The 21,912-nt window shown below is 47.2% G+C and overlaps 1 long non-coding RNA gene across 1 annotated transcript in view; it reads left to right on the plus strand.

Moving 5' to 3' along the window:
- Window positions 1–20,577: 20,577 nt before the first annotated feature.
- LOC137522638 (uncharacterized) overlaps window positions 20,578–21,912 on the plus strand; it is a 140,611-nt gene continuing 139,276 nt past the window's right edge. Inside the window, exon 1 of the long non-coding RNA XR_011022370.1 lies at window positions 20,578–20,719. This is a non-coding gene — a long non-coding RNA (uncharacterized lncRNA). The remainder of the gene's footprint in view (window positions 20,720–21,912) is intronic.

Here is a 21,912-nt window from a genome sequence, read left to right on the forward strand (position 1 = left end):
CTGAGCACTATACTAGCTATACTGAGCACTATACTAGCTATACTGAGCACTATACTAGCTAAACTGGGGCACTATACTAGCTAAACTGGGGCACTATACTAGCTATACTGAGCACTATACTAGCTAAACTGGGACACTTTACTAGCTATACTGAGCACTATACTAGCTATACTGAGCACTATACTAGCTAAACTGGGGCACTTTACTAGCTATACTGAGCACTATACTAGCTAAACTGGGGCACTTTACTAGCTATACTGAGCACTATACTAGCTGTACTGGGCACTATACTAGCTAAACTGGGGCACTTTACTAGCTATACTGAGCACTATACTAGCTATACTGGGCACTATACTAGCTATACTGGGGCACTACCTACCCATACTGGACACTTTACTAGCTATACTGGGACACACTCGGGGAATAAGGCGGCCAGCATTTCCTACCCCCGGCTTATATGGGGGTCAATCATTTTTCCCTGGTTTTCAGGGAAAAGTTGGGGGGTCGGCTTATATGCGGGTCGGCTTATATGCGAGTATATACGGTAGTTCAAGCCTTTTATTGTTTTAATATTGATGATTTTGGCATACAGCTCATGAAAACCCAAATTTCCTATCTCAAAAAAATTAGCATATTTCATCCGACCAATAAAAGAAAAGTGTTTTTAAAACAAAAAAGTCAACCTTCAAATAATTATGTTCAGTTATGCATTCAATACTTGGTCGGGAATCCTTTTGCAGAAATGACTGCTTCAATGCGGCGTGGCATGGAGGCAATCAGCCTGTGGCACTGCTCAGGTGTTATGGAGGCCCAGGATGCTTCGATAGCGACCTTAAGCTCATCCAGAGTGTTGGGTCTTGCGTCCCTCAACTTTCTCTTCACAATATCCCACAGATTCTCTATGGGGTTCAGGTCAGGAGAGTTGGCAGACCAATTGAGCACAGTAATACCATGGTCAGTAAACCATTTACCAGTGGTTTTGGCACTGTGAGCTGGTGCCAGGTTGTGCTGAAAAATGAAATCTTCATCTCCATAAAGCTTTTCAGCAGATGGAAGCATGAAGTGCTCCAAAATCTCCTGATAGCTAGCTGCATTGACCCTGCCCTTGATAAAATACAGTGGACCAACACCAGTAGCTGACTTGGCACCCCAGACCATCACTGACTGTGGGTACTTGACACTGGACTTCAGGCATTTTGGCATTTCCCTCTCCCCAGTCTTCCTCCAGACTCTGGCACCTTGATTTCCGAATGACATCTAAAAGTTGCTTTCATCCGAAAAAAAAGTACTTTGGACCACTGAGCAACAGTCCAGTGCTGCTTCTCTGTAGCCCAGGTCAGGCGCTTCTGCCGCTGTTTCTGGTTCAAAAGTGGGTTCATGCTTCCATCTGCTGAAAAGCTTTATGGAGATGAAGATTTCATTTTTCAGCACGACCTGGCACCTGCTCACAGTGCCAAAACCACTGGTAAATGGTTTACTGACCATGGTATTACTGTGCTCAATTGGCCTGCCAACTCTCCTGACCTGAACCCCATAGAGAATCTGTGGGATATTGTGAAGATAAAGTTGAGAGACGCAAGACCCAACACTCTGGATGAGCTTAAGGCCGCTATCGAAGCATCCTGGGCCTCCATAACACCTGAGCAGTGCCACAGGCTGATTGCCTCCACGCCACACCTCATTGAAGCCGTCATTTCTGCAAAAGGATTCCCGACCAAGTATTGAGTGCATAACTGAACATAATTATTTGAAGGTCGACTTTTTTTTGTTTTAAAAACACTTTTCTTTTATTGGACAGATGAAATATGCAAATTTTTTGAGATAGGAAATTTGGGTTTTCATGAGCTGTATGCCAAAATCATCAATATTAAAACAATAAAAGGCTTGAACTACTTCAGTTGTGTGTATTTGAATCTAAAATATATGAAAGTCTAATGTCTATCAGTACATTACAGAAAATAATGAACTTTATCACAATATGCTAATTTTTTTGAGAAGATCCTGTATTTCGGAGGACCTTTATATCAAAGGGCAATCGACCATAACTCAAGGGTTTGCGCTCACTTGCATAGGGAGTGGGGGTGGGGGTTAAGAATAACCTCCTGTATTTCAGGTGCAAATAGGGGTAGTTATAAGTCCTTTGTACTGCCACTTGAGTACTCCCCCTGCTACCTGCTCCTCATGTTATTTATTGGCCATGTGGATTGTTCATGCTGAGTAGAGGGTGCCCCAATAAGATTATACTTTTATTTGCCCATTGTGCCCTGTGGCTTTAAGTTTTACACTTTATATGACTCTTAGAATTTGAGGGGATCCCTGAGTAACATCATGAACCATGATGTGCACAAGGTTTACATTTTAAAAATGAAGTGGGCATTTTAAAAAGGAAGTGCAAACTCCAACCACCCCCCTCAAATCCCCCCCCCCCCCCCCGCCACCTCACGGCCTTTTGTTAAGCACTCTTGTCCAATGTCATGCACTCATCCTCACTTCTGTGTGCCTCTGAACAATAAGTGGGAAAGTCTCTAGGGGTGATTTGTAGTGGTATTTAAAAGCCTTCTTTAATAAGGGGCCTCAGATGTCCACCCCAGTGTCATATAATAATAGGGGTACACAAGCAAACCCTACCCATTTCCACAAAGAGATTCAAGTTGATGGTGTGAATATTGGATATGGGTGCTTTACAAAGACAGGAGGGAGGATTAGTCACTTCTCTGTTTACTTCCCAGTTAGTGCTGGCATTGCTCAGGAGGCACTCCAAACTTGTGAAAAGAAAAAATGCAGGGACACCGGAAGCAGAGGTGTATCTGAGTAATATGGTGCGCCCCCCCCCCCCCCCCCCCCCCCGTAAAGAGCACTCTTCCCCTGTAAAAACAGCATCCTTTCTTGCATACATTTGATATTGTTGGCCAATGTTTTTTGGCACGGGTTTTTCACAATCACTTTTTCAGAAATATCTCTATTATATTAGAATTAAGTATCCTCCATGTGCCACAAAATTAAATAGTCACATGCTGCCAGATAAAATGATCAAATAGTTCCATGCCTCAGGTTAAAAGAATCAAGTAGTCACATGCCTCCAGATAATCAAGTAGCAGTGTTCTCCCCAGATATTTTTTACAGCCGGGTGGGTAAGTAAGGTCTTGCTGTGTGGTAAGGAGGGTGAAGCTGGGTGCAACTAGGTAGGATTCTATGCTGGGTGCTGTGGGTGTGCAGTGCTACCAGGGGCGGATTTTAGTAATGAAACTGAGTGTCAGGGAAGGAGATAAATTGTCTTTGAGGGACAGTGTGTGAGAAAGAATGGGAAAGAGAAAGAAAGTGTGTGTGAGGGAAAGAGAGAGAGAGAGTAGAGAGAGAGACAGACACAGAGAGAGAGAGAGAGAGACAGACAGAGAGAGAGAGAGTGAGAGAGAGAGAGAGAGAGAGAGAGAGAGAGAGAGAGACAGACAGAGATGGAGAGAGAGAGGGAGAGAGAGAGACACCGAGAGAGAGAGACTCAGAGAGAGAGATAGAGAGACAGAGGGAGAGAGAGAGAAAGAGACAGAGGGAGAGAGAGATAGGGAGAGAGAGAGAGAGATAGGGAGAGAGAGATATAGAGAGAGATAGGGAGAGAGACAGAGGGAGAGAGAGAGGGGAAGAGAGACAGAGGGAGAGAGAGAGGGGGAGAGAGAGAGAGACAGAGGGAGAGAGAGAGGGGGAGAGAGAGAGAGACAGACAGAGGGGGGAGAGGAAAGAGAGAGAGAGACAGACAGAGGAAAGAGAGAGGGAGACACAGAGACAGACAGAGGAAAGAGAGACAGACAGAGGAAAGAGAGAGACAGACAGAGGAAAGAGAGAGAGAGAGACAGACAGAGGAAAGAGAGAGAGACAGACAGAGGAAAGAGAGAGAGAGACAGACAGAGGAAAGAGAGAGACAGGCAGACAGACAGAGGAAAGAGAGAGACAGACAGAGGAAAGAGAGAGAGGAAAGAGAGAGAGACAGGGAGAGAGAGTGTGTGTGAGTGTGAATGTTCCTGAGTGAGAAACAGACTATGCAGAAAAAGGAGAGGATTGCAAGTTGTAGGAGCAATTACTATATGAACTTTAGATATAAGGAATGTAACCCTCTCACAGCTCCTGTAACCTGTGCTGCACATCACACTGCAGGAGGTTCGGGAACACTGATGTCCAGGGACAGGTCATTCATGGAGATGTGTAATGCTCTCTCCTGCAGTGTAATGGGGGAAGGGTAGCAGCTGCAAAGAGGTGACCAGGCACGGCAGGGATTCTGCTGCTACACTATTCATCTGTATGCACTGCAAGGCTGTCGCTACTCTCCAGCCCCTGCTAAAGCTGCTCCGAACTTTCCTCTGTGTGTGCTCTGAGTCTGAACCATGAGACTGCAGAGGCTGAAGCACATGGGGAGAGAGCTGCTATGAGACAGGAGGAGGAGGAGGAGGAGGAGGAAGAGAGCCCCTTAGCCGGGGAGATCGAGTACTTACCACTGGGAGCAGCGGGCGAACCACGTTCTGTCCTTAACTCTTGTGTATGTACGCCTCCTGTGCTTTCACCGCCTCTCCACCCCACTGATAGGCAGGAGGTGAGAGGAGGGCGGAGAGTGTGTCCGAGGGATAGCGGCCACTGCAGTGACACAGCTGCTGCCCGCTGTAGTAAATAGAGCATGTAGGAAGGCAATTCTGCCGCGGACCAGGACTAGCAGGCATGGCGCCCATGGGTGCTTTGGCGCCCATAGCACTAGCCATGCCTGCACCCTTATAGATACGCGCCTGACCGGAAGCCCAATCTGATGTAGTACAGTATGGTAGTGTGGCGTAAATATATCAAGGATAATATACTCATAAGTGTGGGTTGCTGTAGAAACAACCACTCGTATTGGTATTTGGGGAAGTGCCATCCCCACTCAGCCTTGTCGGAGTAGTGTAAACTGGTTGCAGTTCCAAGGAAAAAGTTCAACCTAGGATTACTTATAGAGTGAGGTACCCTATCTAGGGTCAGTTTAATCAATGAATAAGTGACTGTAGGAACCCAAGAGAAAAAAAAAAACAGCAATAAATATATAAGATACATATGGATAGGGAGGCCCTAACTTCAAGGAGATATTCAATAAAGTTAAAAAAAAAAAAAAAAAAAGAAAAATCTTATCTTTATTTTGCACTTTGGATAAGAATAAAGATAAGATTTTTTTTTTTTACTTTTTCACTTTATATCCATCTGGAAGATAGGACCTCCATATCCACATATATTGTATCAATATTTATTGCTGTTTTTTCTCTTGGGCACCACTAGTCACTTATTGATTGCTCAGAATACAGAACCTGACATTTGTGGGCTCTGAATTCTGCGGAGAATTCCTGTGTGCTTGGGGAATAAGATGTTAAAATACTTTGGTAGGGTCCTGTTAGGATATATAGATTTATATAGCTGCTGCCACCTACAGTACAATTCTAGTACTGCATTCTAGCTGTATGTTAATGTTGTGTCTCAATAAAGTTGGTTGTTGTTCCTCTGACCATGAGGCTGAGTTAACATGGTGTCAGAAGCTGGGAAGAGAACTGGGTTTTTTTCACTACTAAACTGCATCAAACAGGACTAAAAGCTGTCCCTGCATACTACTAGCATCTTAGCAGCCACACAGAGAGAAAATGGCTACAAACAACATACCAGTTCCGGGTGCAATGGCCTGCACAGGAGACCTGGCAGCAAACTGGAGATTCTTCAGATCACAGTGGGAGGATTATGAGGTTGCTACTGAACTGGACAAGAAAGACCCCAAGGTAAGGGCTGCAACCTTACGCTCAGTGATGGGGAGAGACTGTCTGCGTGTATACCAGCACCTCACACTGTCTGACACTGACAAGCAAGATGTACAGAAAACACTGGATGCATTACAGAGCTATTTCATGCCTGCCAGGAACACCATATATGAGAGATATGTCTTCAATACCACAGATCAAGGTCAGTCAGAGAATATAGACCAGTATGCCACAAGGCTGAGACAGCTAGCTGCTACATGTGAATTTGGTGAATTGCATGATGAACTCATCAGAGACAGGATAGTACTTGGATCAAGGGATATCAGTGCAAGGAGAAGAATGCTGAGGGTGTCTGACTTGAACTTACAAAAAGCTATAGACATGTGCAGAAGCCATGAACTCACAGAGCACCAGCTACAGACAATGCAAGATAAAGAGGTAGAGAAAGAGACTGTGCATTACACTACAAAGTCACAGTACAGAAAGGAGCAGACACCCAGAATGAGAGCACAAAGCAATGCAGGAGTGAGCAGGAACTGTAAATACTGTGGAAGCAGTCACACCAGGGGCAGAGAGTACTGTGCAGCCTATGGAAAAACATGCAGCAAATGCAAAAGACTACATCACTTTGCTAGTGTCTCCAGACAGAAAAGAGAAGTGATGCAAATTACTTCAGAAAGGGAAAACAGCAGCTCTGAGGAATCTGTCTTCGCTGTCATACATCAGATTGGATCAGTCAGTTCCACAGGATCACAGTGGTTTGTACCATTAGAACTCAGCATTGGCAGACAAACAGGCAAGCGCATACTCTGCCAGCTAGACTGTGGGGCCACCTGCAACCTTATGGCATACAAAGACTATTGCAAATTTACTAAAGAAATCCACCATACACTGCAGAAGAGTAATGTAAAGCTGAAATGGTACAATGAGACATATATGACGCCTGTGGGACAGTGTACTTTGCACTGCACATATAAGAAAAAAAGATACAGACTTATATTTCAAGTTGTCAAAGCCAACCACAAGCCACTCCTGTCAGCAGATACTTGTCAGAAAATGGGCCTTCTCACACTGAATATAGAGCAAAATGTGTTATCAACAGAACATAATGATCTAAAAACTGTTCCAAGATTCACCACTAACATGTGAGAAGATCACAGCGGACTATAAAGATTTGTTCCAGGGTCTGGGATGTCTACCAGGAGAATATCATTTAGAAGTGGACACAAGTATTACACCAGTGCAGCATCAGCCGCGCAGAGTGCCAGCTCCTCTCAAGGCTGAGCTAAAGCAAGAAATTCAGCGCTTAGAGAAACTTGGAGTACTCAAAAAAGTCACAGTGCCCACACCATGGATAAGCAGCATGGTTGCAGTTAAGAGACCCGGCAAGTTGCGAGTGTGTATTGATCCAAAGGACTTGAACAAAGCAATAAAAAGGTCACATTATCCAATGCCCACGATAGAGCAAGTGCTGCCTAGCTTAGCAAGAGCAAAAGTATTTTCAGTTTTAGATGCCAAAGATGGGTTCTGGCAGGTCAAGCTAGATACAAAAAGCAGCTACCTCACTACATTCTGGACGCCTTTTGGAAGATATCGGTGGTTGCGCATGCCTTTTGGATTAGCCTCAGCTCCAGAAGAGTACCAGCGGAGACAACATGAGGCAGTAGAGGGCCTGCCAGGAGTGGAAGTTATTGCTGATGACATCTTGGTATACGGTTGTGGAGACACCACGGAAGACGCTACAGCAGATCATGACAAGAACTTGATTAGGCTCCTGGAGAGAGCAAGAAAACTTAACCTGAAGTTAAATAAACAAAAGCTGAGACTAAGATTGTCGTCAGTATCCTATATGGGACATATACTATCTGCGGAAGGTCTGCATCCAGATCCAGAGAAGATAAGAGCTATTTTGGAGATGCCAAAGCCAGAAAATGTACAGGCAGTCCAGAGACTTTTAGGTTTTGTAAACTATCTTGCAAAATTCCTGCCTCACTTATCCGATGTATGTGAACCCCTCAGGAGGCTTACTGATAAAGACAGTGTATGGGTATGGCAAACCAGCCATGATGAATGCCTTGACAAAATAAGAGCACTAGTCACGGCTCATCCAGTCCTCAGATACTATGATGTCAAGGAAGAAGTAAAAATTCAATGTGATGCTAGTGAGAAAGGACTTGGAGCAACTCTTTTGCAAAACGGTCAGCCTGTTGCCTTTGCATCGCGAGCACTGTCACCAACAGAGCAGAGATATGCCCAGATTGAAAAGGAATGTTTGGCCATTGCTTTTGGCTGTCAAAAATTCGATCAGTATATACATGGAAAGATGCTTGTTAACGTTGAGTCAGATCACAAACCACTGGAAAGTATTTTCAAGAAACCTCTTCTAGGAGCCCCAAAACGTCTACAGCGCATGATGCTACAGTTACAAAAATACAACTTAAAAGTTATGTACAAAAAGGGCTCTGAGATGTACATTGCAGATTTTCTGTCCAGAGCAGCATTGCCACAGAAACATGTCACAGGAGATACCCCACATTATGACATCTTTTCCAGTCAAGCTGAAGAAGATTTTCAGCATGAGGTAGAGCAGATTAACTTTACAGAATATTTGAGAGTGTCAGACTCCAGACTGCAACAAATTCAACGTCATACTGAGGAAGATGAAGTATTACAGTCACTGAAAACAACTGTTCTATCAGGTTGGCCTGATAAAAGGGAACAAACGCCAGTGTGTATTAGAGACTTCTGGGGTTTTAGAGATGAAATCACCATGCAGAACGGAATTTTGTATAAAGGACACAGAGTCATCATACCTAAAAGTATGCGTCCAGAAATGATAACACAAATCCACTCGAGTCACCTAGGCATAGATGCATGTCTTCGCAAGGCAAAGGATGTGATATTTTGGCCACAAATGGGTCCAGATCTGATTGCTGCAATTCAGGACTGCAATACTTGCAATGAATTTCTACGCAGGCAGACGAAGGAACCTCTTATGACACACAGTTTACCAACTGTACCCTGGAGTAAGCTGGGAATGGACCTGTTCTCTGTGCATGGACAGGACTATTTGATAGTAGTCGATTACTACTCAGACTTCTGGGAGACAGGGATGCTCGGATGTGCCTCATCCACGAATTCGGAAATCCGCGTGGTTGCAAAAAAAAATCCGCATTCGGCCCCGCCGCATGCGGATTTTCGTCCGCGTCCACGCAACCACGCGGATTTTTTCCCGTGAATGGCGTAATCACGCGCGGATTCACGCCCGGAGGCGGATTTTCTTTTAACGTTAATAACAAAGCCCCCATACATGCTACAGTCCCCCAAATAGCATGGATTATCGAGGTGATAAGGGGCAACATAACTTCAACATAAAAAATTCCCCCCAAAAAATTTTTTCTAGAGAAAATGGATTTTAAAGTGAAATCAACACTTTAAATGGGGCTATTAATTGGTAATAAGTGGTTTTAAAAAGGGATATACGCGTTAAGCAGTCAAAGAGGTGAAGGCGAGTTCCAATGGCACTTGGCGGCGAAGGTACCGCTGGAGGAGGATGAGTGGCTGACGGCAAAAAGGCTCCAGAGAGGTTTTTGTAATTTTTTTTTTTTTTTTTTTTTGCAGCAATTAGCAATGACATCGCAGCAGAGTTGTCAGTGGACACGGGCAGTGTGAACGCAGAGTGCAGTGGTGGTAGCGACTGAGTCAGGAGAAGGACTATGCGGGCGGTCAGTTCAGCAGCACAGAAGGACCACGGCAACATACTGGTGGTAGTAGTAGCAGCACAGCGTCATAGTGCTGGCCAAAAAATTAAATGCACCCGGTGACCCGGGCAGTGTGAACGCAGAGTGTAGTAGCGACTGAGTCAGGAGGACAAAGCGGGCGGTCAGTTCAGCAGCAGCAGCAGCACAGTAGTAGTAGCACAGCGTCATAGTGCTGGCCAAAAAATTAAATGCACCCGGCGACCCGGGCAGTGTGAACGCAGAGTGTAGTAGCGACTGAGTCAGGAGGACAAAGCGGGCGGTCAGTTCAGCAGCAGCAGCACAGTAGTAGTAGCACAGCGTCATAGTGCTGGCCAAAAAATTAAATGCACCCGGTGACCCGGGCAGTGTGAACGCAGAGTGTAGTAGCGACTGAGTCAGGAGGACAAAGCGGGCGGTCAGTTCAGCAGCAGCAGCACAGTAGTAGTAGCACAGCGTCATAGTGCTGGCCAAAAAATTAAATGCACCCGGCGACCCGGGCAGTGTGAACGCAGAGTGTAGTAGCGACTGAGTCAGGAGGACAAAGCGGGCGGTCAGTTCAGCAGCAGCAGCACAGTAGTAGTAGCACAGCGTCATAGTGCTGGCCAAAAAATTAAATGCACCCGGCGACCCGGGCAGTGTGAACGCAGAGTGTAGTAGCAACTGAGTCAGGAGGACAAAGCGGGCGGTCAGTTCAGCAGCAGCAGCACAGTGGTAGTAGCACAGCGTCATAGTGCTGGCCAAAAAATTAAATGCACCCGGTGACCCGGGCAGTGTGAACGCAGAGTGTAGTAGCGACTGAGTCAGGAGGACAAAGCGGGCGGTCAGTTCAGCAGCAGCAGCAGCACAGTAGTAGTAGCACAGCGTCATAGTGCTGGCCAAAAAAATTAATGCACCCGGTGACCCGGGCAGTGTGAACGCAGAGTGTAGTAGCGACTGAGTCAGGAGGACAAAGCGGGCGGTCAGTTCAGCAGCAGCAGCAGCACAGTAGTAGTAGCACAGCGTCATAGTGCTGGGCAAAAAATTAAATGCACCCGGCGACCCGGGCAGCGTGAACGCAGAGTGTAGTAGCGACTGAGTCAGGAGGACAAAGCGGGCGGTCAGTTCAGCAGCAGCAGCACAGTAGTAGTAGCACAGCGTCATAGTGCTGGCCAAAAAATTAAATGCACCCGGTGACCCGGGCAGTGTGAACGCAGAGTGTAGTAGCGACTGAGTCAGGAGGACAAAGCGGGCGGTCAGTTCAGCAGCAGCAGCAGCACAGTAGTAGTAGCACAGCGTCATAGTGCTGGCCAAAAAATTAAATGCACCCGGCGACCCGGGCAGTGTGAACGCAGAGTGCAGTAGCGACTGAGTCAGGAGGACAAAGCGGGCGGTCAGTTCAGCAGCAGCAGCACAGTAGTAGTAGCACAGCGTCATAGTGCTGGCCAAAAAATTAAATGCACCCGGTGACCCGGGCAGTGTGAACGCAGAGTGTAGTAGCGACTGAGTCAGGAGGACAAAGCGGGCGGTCAGTTCAGCAGCTCAGAAGGAGGACCATGGCAACTTACTGGTAGTAGTACCATAACACCAAAAAATTAACCAAGGTAGGCACTAGGCAGGTAGTAAATGTCTTTATAAAGGCAGGCATAGTTAACAACAGCACATGCAGCAGCCACTTCATGTCCCCCTGTGTCCGACAATAGGGGCCAGAAACTCACCTTCCACCCAAGCCTGGTTGATTTTCAGGAAGGTGAGTTTGTCCACAGAGGCGTGGGAGAGCCGAGAGCGCTTCTCTGTGACCACGCCACCGGCCGCACTAAAGCATCTCTCTGAGAGGACACTGGAAGGAGGGCAGGATAGGAGTTCCAGGGCGTACTGGGAAAGCTCGCTCCAGATGTCCACAGTCTCTTGACCCAGTACTCCAAGGGGTCCACGGGGCTGTCGGTGTCATTGAGCCCGCTGGATGACCCCATATAGTCAGACACCATGGTGGTCAGTCGTTGCTTGTGCTGGTTGGTGGTGGATGCTGTGGCGGGCACCTCTGTTCTGGGCTGCTGCACTGCATACAGGCTCTTGCTTAGGCTCTTCAGGTCTCCGGGGCGCCAGTTGCTGCTGCTGCTGCTGGTGGTTGTTGTTGTGCTGCTAGTGGCAATGGCAGGCACCTCTTGCTGGCTTGGCAGAGCAGTTACAGTGGGGGTGGAAGGCTGGGGGAATGCTTCCAGTAGTCTGCGCACAAGGGCCTCCTTCAACTCCCTTGTGCGTTGCTCGGTGGTGGATGGCGTCATTAAGTCTCCCAGCTTCCCCTTCAGACGGGGATCAAGCATCAAGGTAATCCAGATGTCCTCCCTTGAACGCATCTGGATCACCCGGGGGTCCCTGCGAAGGCAGCGCAACATGTGCACAGCCATGGGAAACAAGTGGGCCCTGCCAGCAAGATCTTCCTCGTCCTCGCCATTGTCCCATAACGCATGCCTGTCCTCTTCCTGTGCCATGTCGTTGTCCTCCTCAAACCGCCATCCACGTACAACGCCTGCTGCACTCTGCTCCTCCTCCTCCTCCTCATTCAGGTTAGGGACCTCCAACTCTTCCACTACCTGCTGTGAGCCCTCCTCTGAGCTGGACTGTGCTGCCATCTGCTCCTGTTCTTCCAACTGCCTCAGGGCTTCATCCCCACGCTCAATTAAATTGTCCATTGCCTGCTCCAGTAGACAAACCAAGGGCACCCACTGGCACACAGAGGCCCGCTCCTCACTGACCATCTTGGTTGCCTCCAGGAAGGGACTCAGCACCAGGCATACTTGCTGCATCAGTGTCCACTGAGTGGCAGTAATCATGGGGACTTGCTGGTTGCTGGGGACACTTGGGTCTAGCATGTAGGCCCTAAGAGCCAGCCTGTGCTGACACAGCCGCTCCAACATGGCCAGAGTCGAATTCCAGCGAACTGGCATGTCGATGATCATCCGGTGTTGTGGCCTTCCATACTGCTGCTGTAAGGTGGACAAGAGTGCAGAGGCAGTGGCTGACAGGCGGAAAAAGCGTACCACCGCCCGGGCATCCTGCAGCAGCTCGCTCATCCCCTGGTAGGTGCGCAAGAAGCGCTGCACCACAAGATTGAGCACGTGGGCCAAGCAGGGGATGTGCTGGAGGTTTCCCTGCTGCACTGCTGCCACCAGGTTGGCCCCGTTATCGGCTGCCACATACCCCACTTCCAGGCCTCTGGGGGTCAGCCACCTCCGCTCCTGCTTCCTGAGGGCGGCCAGGACGTTGGTGGCTATAAGCCTCTCCTTCCCCAGGGTCACCAATTTTAAAAGGGCTTGGCAGTGCCGAGGCTTGGCGCTGCTGCTGCCGAGGTGGGCTTGCTTTCCGGGTGCTGAGGGAGTGTCGTGACAGGACCCTTCTGCATCCCCCCTGATCCCGCGTGGTGGCACCACTAGCTGGGCTGATGCGCTCTTGTCCTCCCTCCCTTCCATCAGTGTCACCCAGTGGGCCGTAAAGGACAGGTAGCGACCTGTCCCAAATCTGCTACTCCACGAGTCCATGGTCACGTGGACCCGCTTGCCCACAGAGTAGTCCAGGGAACGGGCCACGTTTTCCACCGCAAACTTGTGGAGTGCTGGGATCGCGCTCCTGCTGAAATAGTGGCGACTGGGGACTTGCCACTCGGGGATGCCAAATTGGAGCAGCGTCCGCATGGCGCTCCCCTCCTGCACCAGGGAGTAGGGAAGCAGCTGTGATGCCATGGCCCGGGCCAGCAAGCCATTTAGTTTGCGGATCCGCCTGTGGCTTGGAGGCAGAGGCTTGGTCAGACCCTGAAAGGTGTCGCTCAGCAGGGTCTGACGACGCTGGGATGCAGGGGAGACAGAGGCGAGAGACGAACACTGGCTGCCAGCCTCAATGTCTGTGTCCTGAGCAGCCGAGGTGGAAGAGCGCTTGCGTGCTACTACTGCTGCTGCTGTGGGGGATTCACGACCCTGAGGGAGGGAGGATGCTGCTGCGCTGGTGGGCCTTCTGCTCTCAGGAACCCCTGCCAGCAGTGCCTGCTTCCTCTTAAAGTCCGCATACTCGCGGCAGTGGCGGCTTCTCAGGTGGCCCTGGAGGGATGAGGTACCCATCTTGCTCAGACTTTTCCCACGGCTCAATCTTTTGCTGCATAACCTGCACACCGCATACCTTTTGTCATCAGTACATTCCTCAAAGCAATCCCACACTGGTGACTTTAATTTACTGCGGCCCCCACTAGCAGAGGGTGCAGCGGAGCAATGTGTGGTAGTAGTTGCCGGGGGTTGCATGGTGGTGGTGCCGGCTGAAGCAGTGTCCTGTCTACTTCCTCCACGCCCACTGCTGCCGATGCCCCTGCCCCTGCCTGACATATGGCGATATCCTTGCCTAGGCCGAGGTGACTCGTCATCCTGCTCTGACCATTCTTCCACGGACTCAGCAGGCTGCACATAGTTAGGGTCCACAACGTCATCATCAGCAGCATCATCATAGTCCAGCTCTTCCTCTGACTCCCCCGCCTCCTCTTCTGTCCCTACATCCCCAGACACAGACCCCTCTTCTTCATCACCAGAACTCAACAACGCTTGTGATTGTGGCCCGATCTCAATCTCTGCCACATCAGTCCCCAGTAAGTCCTGTGCTTCTTGCATCAGCAGGTTCCCAGATGCCGGACTGAGGGACAGAACGCTGTCATCCTGGGAGGGCTGCTGACCAGTGGGTGCTGGGGTGGATGTCACAACAAGCGTGGGATGTTGGCTGCTGCTGCTACTGCTTGGAGTGGTGCTCACAGTAGAGGTCTGGGAGGAAGTCATGATGTCCATGAGTACGTCAGGTTCCATTTGCTCAACCACCACACGGGGACCAGAAACTTTAAAATATTTGGACAATGGCGTCCGCTGACTCGGCCCAGGCTTTGCTGCCCCCTTTTCTGCTGCATCACGACCACGTACAGCTGGGCGTCCTCTCCCTGGACGTGGAGCAGTCCCAGAAGTGGCTGAGGCAATTGAACTCCCTTTCCTCTCACCCCGCGAAACCCTGCCAGACATGTTGCTAGTAATGAATCACTGGATGCAGTGGGCACAGTACAAGGTCACTGAAGGATGCAGTGGGCACAGCACAAGGTCACTGAAGGATGCAGTGGCCACAGTACAAGGTCACTGAAGGATGCAGTGGGCACAGCAGTGGGCACTGGATATACAACTAGGTCACTGAAGGATTCAGTGGCCACAGTACAAGGTCACTGAAGGATGCAGTGGGCACAGCAGTGGGCACTGGATATACAACTAGGTCACTGAAGGATGCAGTGGGCACAGTACAAGGTCACTGAAGGATGCAGTGGGCACAGTACAAGGTCACTGAAGGATGCAGTGGCCACAGTACAAGGTCACTGAAGAATGCAGTGGGAACAGCAGTGGGCACTGGATATACAACTAGGTCACTGAAGGATGCAGTGGCCACAGTACAAGGTCACTGAAGGATGCAGTGGGCACTGGATATACAACTAGGTCACTGAAGGATGCAGTGGGCACACAAGGATGTCACACTGTGTAATGAGATGCTCATATGCCAGCGAGCGAGCGAGCAGTGGGCACTGGGCACGGCACAAGGTCACTGACAGAATGAATGAACAGCCGCTGGCAGAGAGTGGCGGCGCTGGCGGTGTGACTGGCTGCCTGCAAATAGTACAAGTGTATAACTGTCACTGGAATATACAAGTGAACACTGCAGCTGCACTAACCTGCCTGCCTGCACTCTACACACAGATAATCCCCACTCCCACTACACTGCAGCACTGAACCTGCCTGCACAGCACTACACACAGTTAAATAATCACTAGACTCCCACACTCCCACTACACTACACTGACTACAACTAACTACAGCAATCACTCACTGACTAGCTAACTGTGTACAGTATAAGAGCAGTGTTAGCAAAAAAAACGCTTTGTTTTTAACACAATAAATGCACTTGCTCAAACAACAATGGCCTGGAGATAATCCTCTCAGCACCACAGTCTAGTAGCAAGGACAGAGCTTTTCCATCATGGCCGCCGCTTTATATTCAGGAGGGGAGGGCATAGCTCCCCTCCTGTGATTGGTTGCTAGGGCCTGGCTGGGGCACTCTGATTGGCCTGCAATGTGTCACTTCCGCATAGTTTGACGCATTTCCGCAAACCACGACTTCAGCCCCGGGTTTCACGAGCGTGAATGCGGATTTCTGTCCGCATTCACGCGAAGCCGAAGTAGATTTTCGTGGTTGAAAATCTATTCACGGATTTTCGTGTCCGAGGCGGAATGCGTCAAAATGGTCGTGAATCCACGCGTAAGCGTGATCACGACCTGGCGGTGAGCACCACTGCTGGGAGATAGATGCATTAACTGACACAACGTCAAGGACAATAATTGAATGCTGCAAGATACATTTTAGTCGGCATGGAATACCTAACTCGGTCATTACAGATAATGGACCACAATTCGTCAGCTCTGAGTTTGACCAATTTGTTAGAAAGTGGGAATTTGAACACATTACATCATCCCCGTACCACAGCCAATCCAATGGCAAGGCCGAATCAGCTGTTAAAATAGCAAAGACACTTATAAAGAAAGCCAAGAGAGATGGCAAGGATCTTTGGAAAGCTGTCTTAGATTGGAGAAATACACCAACAGAAGGGAATAAAAGTAGTCCAGTCCAAAGGCTTATGTCTAGAAGAACACAAACTCTTCTTCCCACAGCTCAAAGGCTACTGGTTCCCAAAGTGATTGATGGAGTAGTCGAACAACTTGAACTTAAACGCAAAAAAGCAAAATTGCACTATGATAAAGGAGCCAAGGAACTCCCTGATTTGACTATAGGGCAATCAGTACGCATGCAACCAGCACCTTCCTCAGGTAACGGACTGTGGCGGAAAGGAACATGTGTACAGCAAGTTGCTCCACGCTCATATGTAGTGGAAGCTGACGGACATTTGTACCGAAGGAACAGGAGATTTCTCAGAGCAACAGAGGAGAGAAGTGATACAGATAATGAGGAACCCTCTACGACGGACAGGGACAGTCCAGCTGTGAACATACCTGACAATACATTGCTAAATGAATCGGAGTTGGGGTCACCTGCAGATGATGATTCTGCACCCCCTCGTTGCACTCGAACTCGAGTTATCAGAACACCTTTGAAATATACAGACTACATCCTCTAACTTGTTTTTTCCTTAGATGCAGCAGTCCACAAACTGTCTTATGTTTAGCATTTACTTATATTTGCAAAAGAAGGGAGATGTTAGGATATATAGATTTATATAGCTGCTGCCACCTACAGTACAATTCTAGTACTGCATTCTAGCTGTATGTTAATGTTGTGTCTCAATAAAGTTTGTTGTTGTTCCTCTGACCATGAGGCTGAGTTAACAGGTCCCACAAATTCTTTGCACTTTTTTTTTAAATGAATTTTTTTTGTTGTAGCCCAGGGATTTTCCTCAGATACTATCAAATAAATGATAAATATTTAAGCTACAGTTCACATTAAAAACAAACTAACAGTTTCATTGTTTCTTTTAAAAACTTTTCTTTATCCTCAGTGCAGACTGGTAAGCCCAACAGAATTTGAATGTTAGGAAAACGATTGCACCCTGCTTTACCTGCTGGTGTTATCACAAGTCACCAGCAGGTGGCTCTGCTATCTATACAATGTTACCTGCAGTTTCCAGTTTCATCACAAGATAGAGTATCACATTCTGGGCATGTCTCTGATCAGCAGGTGTTCTCCTAGCAGTCAACCACTTCCTATTTAAGACACCCACGCCCCTTGCAAAATTGCCAGATCTTCAGTTAGCTTGACTTCTGTTGCTGGTTCACTTCCAGATTCTCTGCTCTGTACTCGTTTATCCTGATCTGCCTGTGTATGGCCTTGGCTTGCTCTCTGACATTGCTGCTGCTACCTGATTCTGTCTGCTCTGTAATCGTTTATCCTGATCTGCCCATGTATGACCTTGGCTTGCTTCCTGACATTGCTCCTGTTACCTGATCCTGTACCTCAATTATATTGAGTATTATGATATTGTGTATTTTGTATATAGTTTTCTAGTCTGCTGTGTGTTTGTGGGAGAGATTACTGTTTATTTTCACTTATTTGTATATAGCACAGTTTATTAAAAGCACAGTTTCACTTCGTCTTTGTGTCCACGCTTGTATATGCTTCTAAAAGTGATTACCAGATGCCTTGTCTGTGGGAGCCATAACATTGAAGACCACAATTACGTTGTGCCTGAATATATCATAATATTGGGAAGTACCTTTTGTAAAGCACCTTGGCCATTGTTGCAATCCGCACCTCCACATGATGTGCTCCTGAAAAATAGGTGGTGGTAATTATAGCCATGCAAGTGCAAGTAAGCCCAGGGGTGTGACTTGAAGTGAAATCTGAAAGCCTCCCAGATATTCATTCACCCCAAGTGCAGAAAAGGAAGGGGGGGGGGGGGAGGTCAGTGTCGTGCAGAGGAGAGGGGGGGGGTCAGTGTCCGGCAGAGGAGAAAGGAGGTCAGTGTCGGTGAGTTCCGCGGAATCCGACGAGAATCCCTAATTCTAACATAAATTGTTATAGGATTATCTATCAGCCTTTGTAAGAACATCTGAATCAGCAATAGATTATAGCAAATGAACAAATACATAGTGGTAGTTTTTTCACTCAATGTGTTTGATCAGGGGCATAACTAGAAAACCCTGGGCCCCCTTGCAAGAATTTGAGTGCCCCCCGGGGCCCACTTAGGGCGGGGGCAGGGGCTGCTTCCCCTATTGTTACGCCAGTGAGTTTGATTCATTATCTCTCCTTATGCTTTTTTCTCCTTATCTTTCTAAAACCTTTTTAAACACCCAGCAGGCAAAAAAAAAAGCATTGAAAAGGTGAGAAACATTATTTCATAGAAGAGGTGGGAAATATGTAATCAGATATAATTCATGAGGTTTTTTTTTTAAATAACCCTAATATGAGACTATATTAAAGACAAATGCTGTGCATTTGTAACACAAATGAGCATTTGACTTTAAAGAGAGAAACTGTAACCAAGAATTGAACTTCATCCCAATCAGTAGCTGATACCCCCTTTCCCATGAGAAATCTATTCCTTTTCTCAAACAGATCATCAGGGGCTCTGTATGGCTGATTATGTGGTGAAACCCCTCCCACAGTGTGATGTCAGCGCACTGAGGTCCTGGCATCACACCGTGGGAGCCTTGTGGCATTGCGGGAAATAAAAGCGGTTTCCAACTGCCAAAAATGAAAGCAGCATCTCCTTCCAGAGACATCACCAGCCAGCAGTAAAAATGTCACCATGTGATAAATGTCAGAATGTAAATCAGGAAGAGGAAAGATTTTACAATGAGCAAACACTGACTAAATCATTTATACATAATTATTGTAAAAATTAAGCACTTTTTTATTACATTACTTTCACAGGAGTTCCTCTTTAAAGAGGAACTGTCGCGAAAATAAAAAAAATGTAACACATATACAGATAGGAAGTACATTTCTCCCAGAGTAAAATGAGCCATAAATTACTTTTCTCCTATATTGCTGTCACTTACAGTAAGTAGTAGAAATCTGACATTACTGACAGATTTTGGACCATCTCTCCATAGGGGGGTTCTCAGGGTTTTGTTTATTTTTAAAACAACAACAACAACAACAACAAATAACATTTGTAAAGCGCTTTTCTCCCGTGGGACTCAAAGCGCATAAGCATGGCTCCGACCATCGTGGTACAAAGGAAGAATTTTATAAATCTGGAAATGCCAGGCTAAACAGGTGGCTTTTCAGTCTGGATTTGAATAGCTCCAGGGATGGTGCTGTCTTTACTGGGTGTGGTAGGGAGTTCCAAAGAGTAGGGGCAGCATGACAGAAGGCTCTGTCTCCAGATTTTTTGAGGTGCACTCTGGGAGTGACCAAGTTTATAGAACTTGCTGATCTGAGGTTGTGAGAGGTGTGGTGCAGCTTCAGCAAGTCCTTCATGTATCCAGGGCCCAGATTGTGCAGGGATTTGAATGTCAGCAGTCCAATCTTGAAGAGTATTCTCCATTCTACTGGTAGCCAGTGCAGTGAGCGAAGGATCGGTGTAATGTGACAGTGGCGAGGATGGTTTGTTAGCAATCTGGCAGCAGCATTCTGCACTAATTGCAGGCGACGCAGGTCCTTTTTGGGGAGGCCAGCATAAAGGGCATTGCAGTAGTCCAGCCGTGATGTGATGAAGGCGTGGACTAGGGTTTGAAGATCCTCTGGGGGAATCGGATGTTTAATCTTTGCAATGTTCTTCAGATGAAAGAAGGAAGATTTAACTACAGATGAAATTTGGTTTCTGAAACTCAATTCCCCATCGATTAGTACGCCAAGGCTGCGCACAAGGTTGGAGCTGTTTATGTCTGAATTCCCAATCCTGATTGGTGTTGCTTTAGGATAGAGCTGTTTTGATGGCGGGTACTGGCTTTGGACAAACAGGACCTCAGTTTTGTCAGCATTCAGTTTCAACCAGTTATCAATCATCCATGCCTGAAGCTCAGCTAAGCAAGAGTTTATTTTTGGGGTAGGGTCTGTTCCACCAGGTTTGAAGGACAGGTATAGCTGTGTGTCATCGGCGTAGCAGTGGTACGTCAGGCCATGTCGTTGGATAAGTGTACCGAGTGGCAACATGTAGATTGCAAACAGCAGAGGGGATAGGATTGATCCTTGTGGCACTCCGAATTGTAGAGGTGCAGGTTTGGACATTATAGGTCCTAGGCATACTCTCTGTGTTCTGTCAGTCAGGAATGATCTGAACCACTGGAGGACTGATCCACTGATGCCACAGTACTCCTGCAGTCTGTTAAGCAGGATTTCATGGTCAACTGTATCAAGAGCAGCTGAGAGATCCAACAGGATTAGGATGGAGCATTCCCCTCTGTCCCTTGCCATGAGCAGATCGTTGCAGACTTGGATGAGGGCTGTTTCACAGCTGTGGTGTTTCTTAAAGCCAGATTGTAGAGGGTCCAGGATGTTGTTTACTGACAGCCTGGTTTCAAGTTAAACCAGTAAAACACTTAATGAATGGCAGTTGCTCCGTCCAACTGCCAAAAAAGTGTGCAGAGAACAGGGAGGTTGGCCAGCATCTTTGTATAAATCTTTTTCAGGGAATGTCTTTGTAAAGAATGCAGGCCATGCTGAGAATCCCCCATGGAGAGATGGACTAGACCAAAACCCGTTGGTAATGTCAGATTTCTACTACCTACTGTAAGTGACAGCAACATAGGAGAGAAGTAATTTATGGCTCATTTTACTCTGGAAGAAAAGTACTTCTTATTTGTATGTGTTTTAAATTTTAAGATTTTCGCGACAGTTCCTCTTTAAACAAGCAGTTTTCTCACTCAATGTGGTTATGTAGCATCAGTATAAGAGTTCAGAAACTGGAATGTGGTTGCAAAGGCTATTGCAGGGGTAAAGCTAGCAAAAGAAAAAAAAGTTTTATACGTTTTTAGAAAGCCCAGATCTGTACCCAGACAATGATCTTTTGTGTCAAATGGAGTTATCATTTTGATTTGTGGGTTTTTAATCTTTAATGTTGCATTTGAGGAAGTGTAGACAGTTCTGTAGCCTTTTTGCTGTAAGGAATCTGCCAGGAAGGTATTTGTTTTATATTCTGGATCAGAACATATACTGTACTATGGTATCTGATGGCCTGATTGTGTATGATAGCTTGCTGGGTGAAAACCTATATTTTGCAGATAGCTGCATTTATCAGTGTCTTTCTGTATACAGTGGTCTCTAGGAATACAGTTTGTGCAATTATCCATTTTTAACTTGATTAATGGATGGAAATTGTTGAATAGTGCCAAAAGTTGTTACAGCTTATCCTCCCCCTCTGTCCATATTGTAAAAGTAAGTATGTATTTCTGCTGAGTGTCATTCAAACATTTCTCATCTAGGTCATATAGGTTTTCATACCATGGTGCTATTTTGCTCCCCATTGCAGCACCCTGCAGCTGCATGTAGGAACAGGGGTGCTCAGATACCCCTTTTCAAAATCTGGATTGACCCGTATCCGGATACCCAGATATCCGATCCGGGTCAGATATCTGATTTCAAAAATTTCCAATCCGAATCGGATATCCGACCCTAGTATCCGGGATATCCAGGCAAATTCGGATAATCCGGATAGTAAAACCGGAAGTAGCCTTTGCTTTAAAAAAGTGTGTTAGGGTATATGAGGCATGTAGCATAATTATTTTGTAAAGGGGAACACTAATTGATGTTGTGGGGATTTAAACTCCCCCCCCCCCCCCCCCAAATGGCTTTCAATTAACATTAGGCCTAGGTTCCAGACAGCGGTCGTGCAGCCCACATTGTGTCCAAAGTTCAACCGCACAACTGGGACATGACAGTTTTCAGCCAAGACACCTCCAAAAAATTACGCAGCAATTGTGTTT

The sequence above is a fragment of the Hyperolius riggenbachi genome, chromosome 6 (genome assembly GCF_040937935.1).
Source record: "Hyperolius riggenbachi isolate aHypRig1 chromosome 6, aHypRig1.pri, whole genome shotgun sequence".
Taxonomy (NCBI): domain Eukaryota; kingdom Metazoa; phylum Chordata; class Amphibia; order Anura; family Hyperoliidae; genus Hyperolius; species Hyperolius riggenbachi.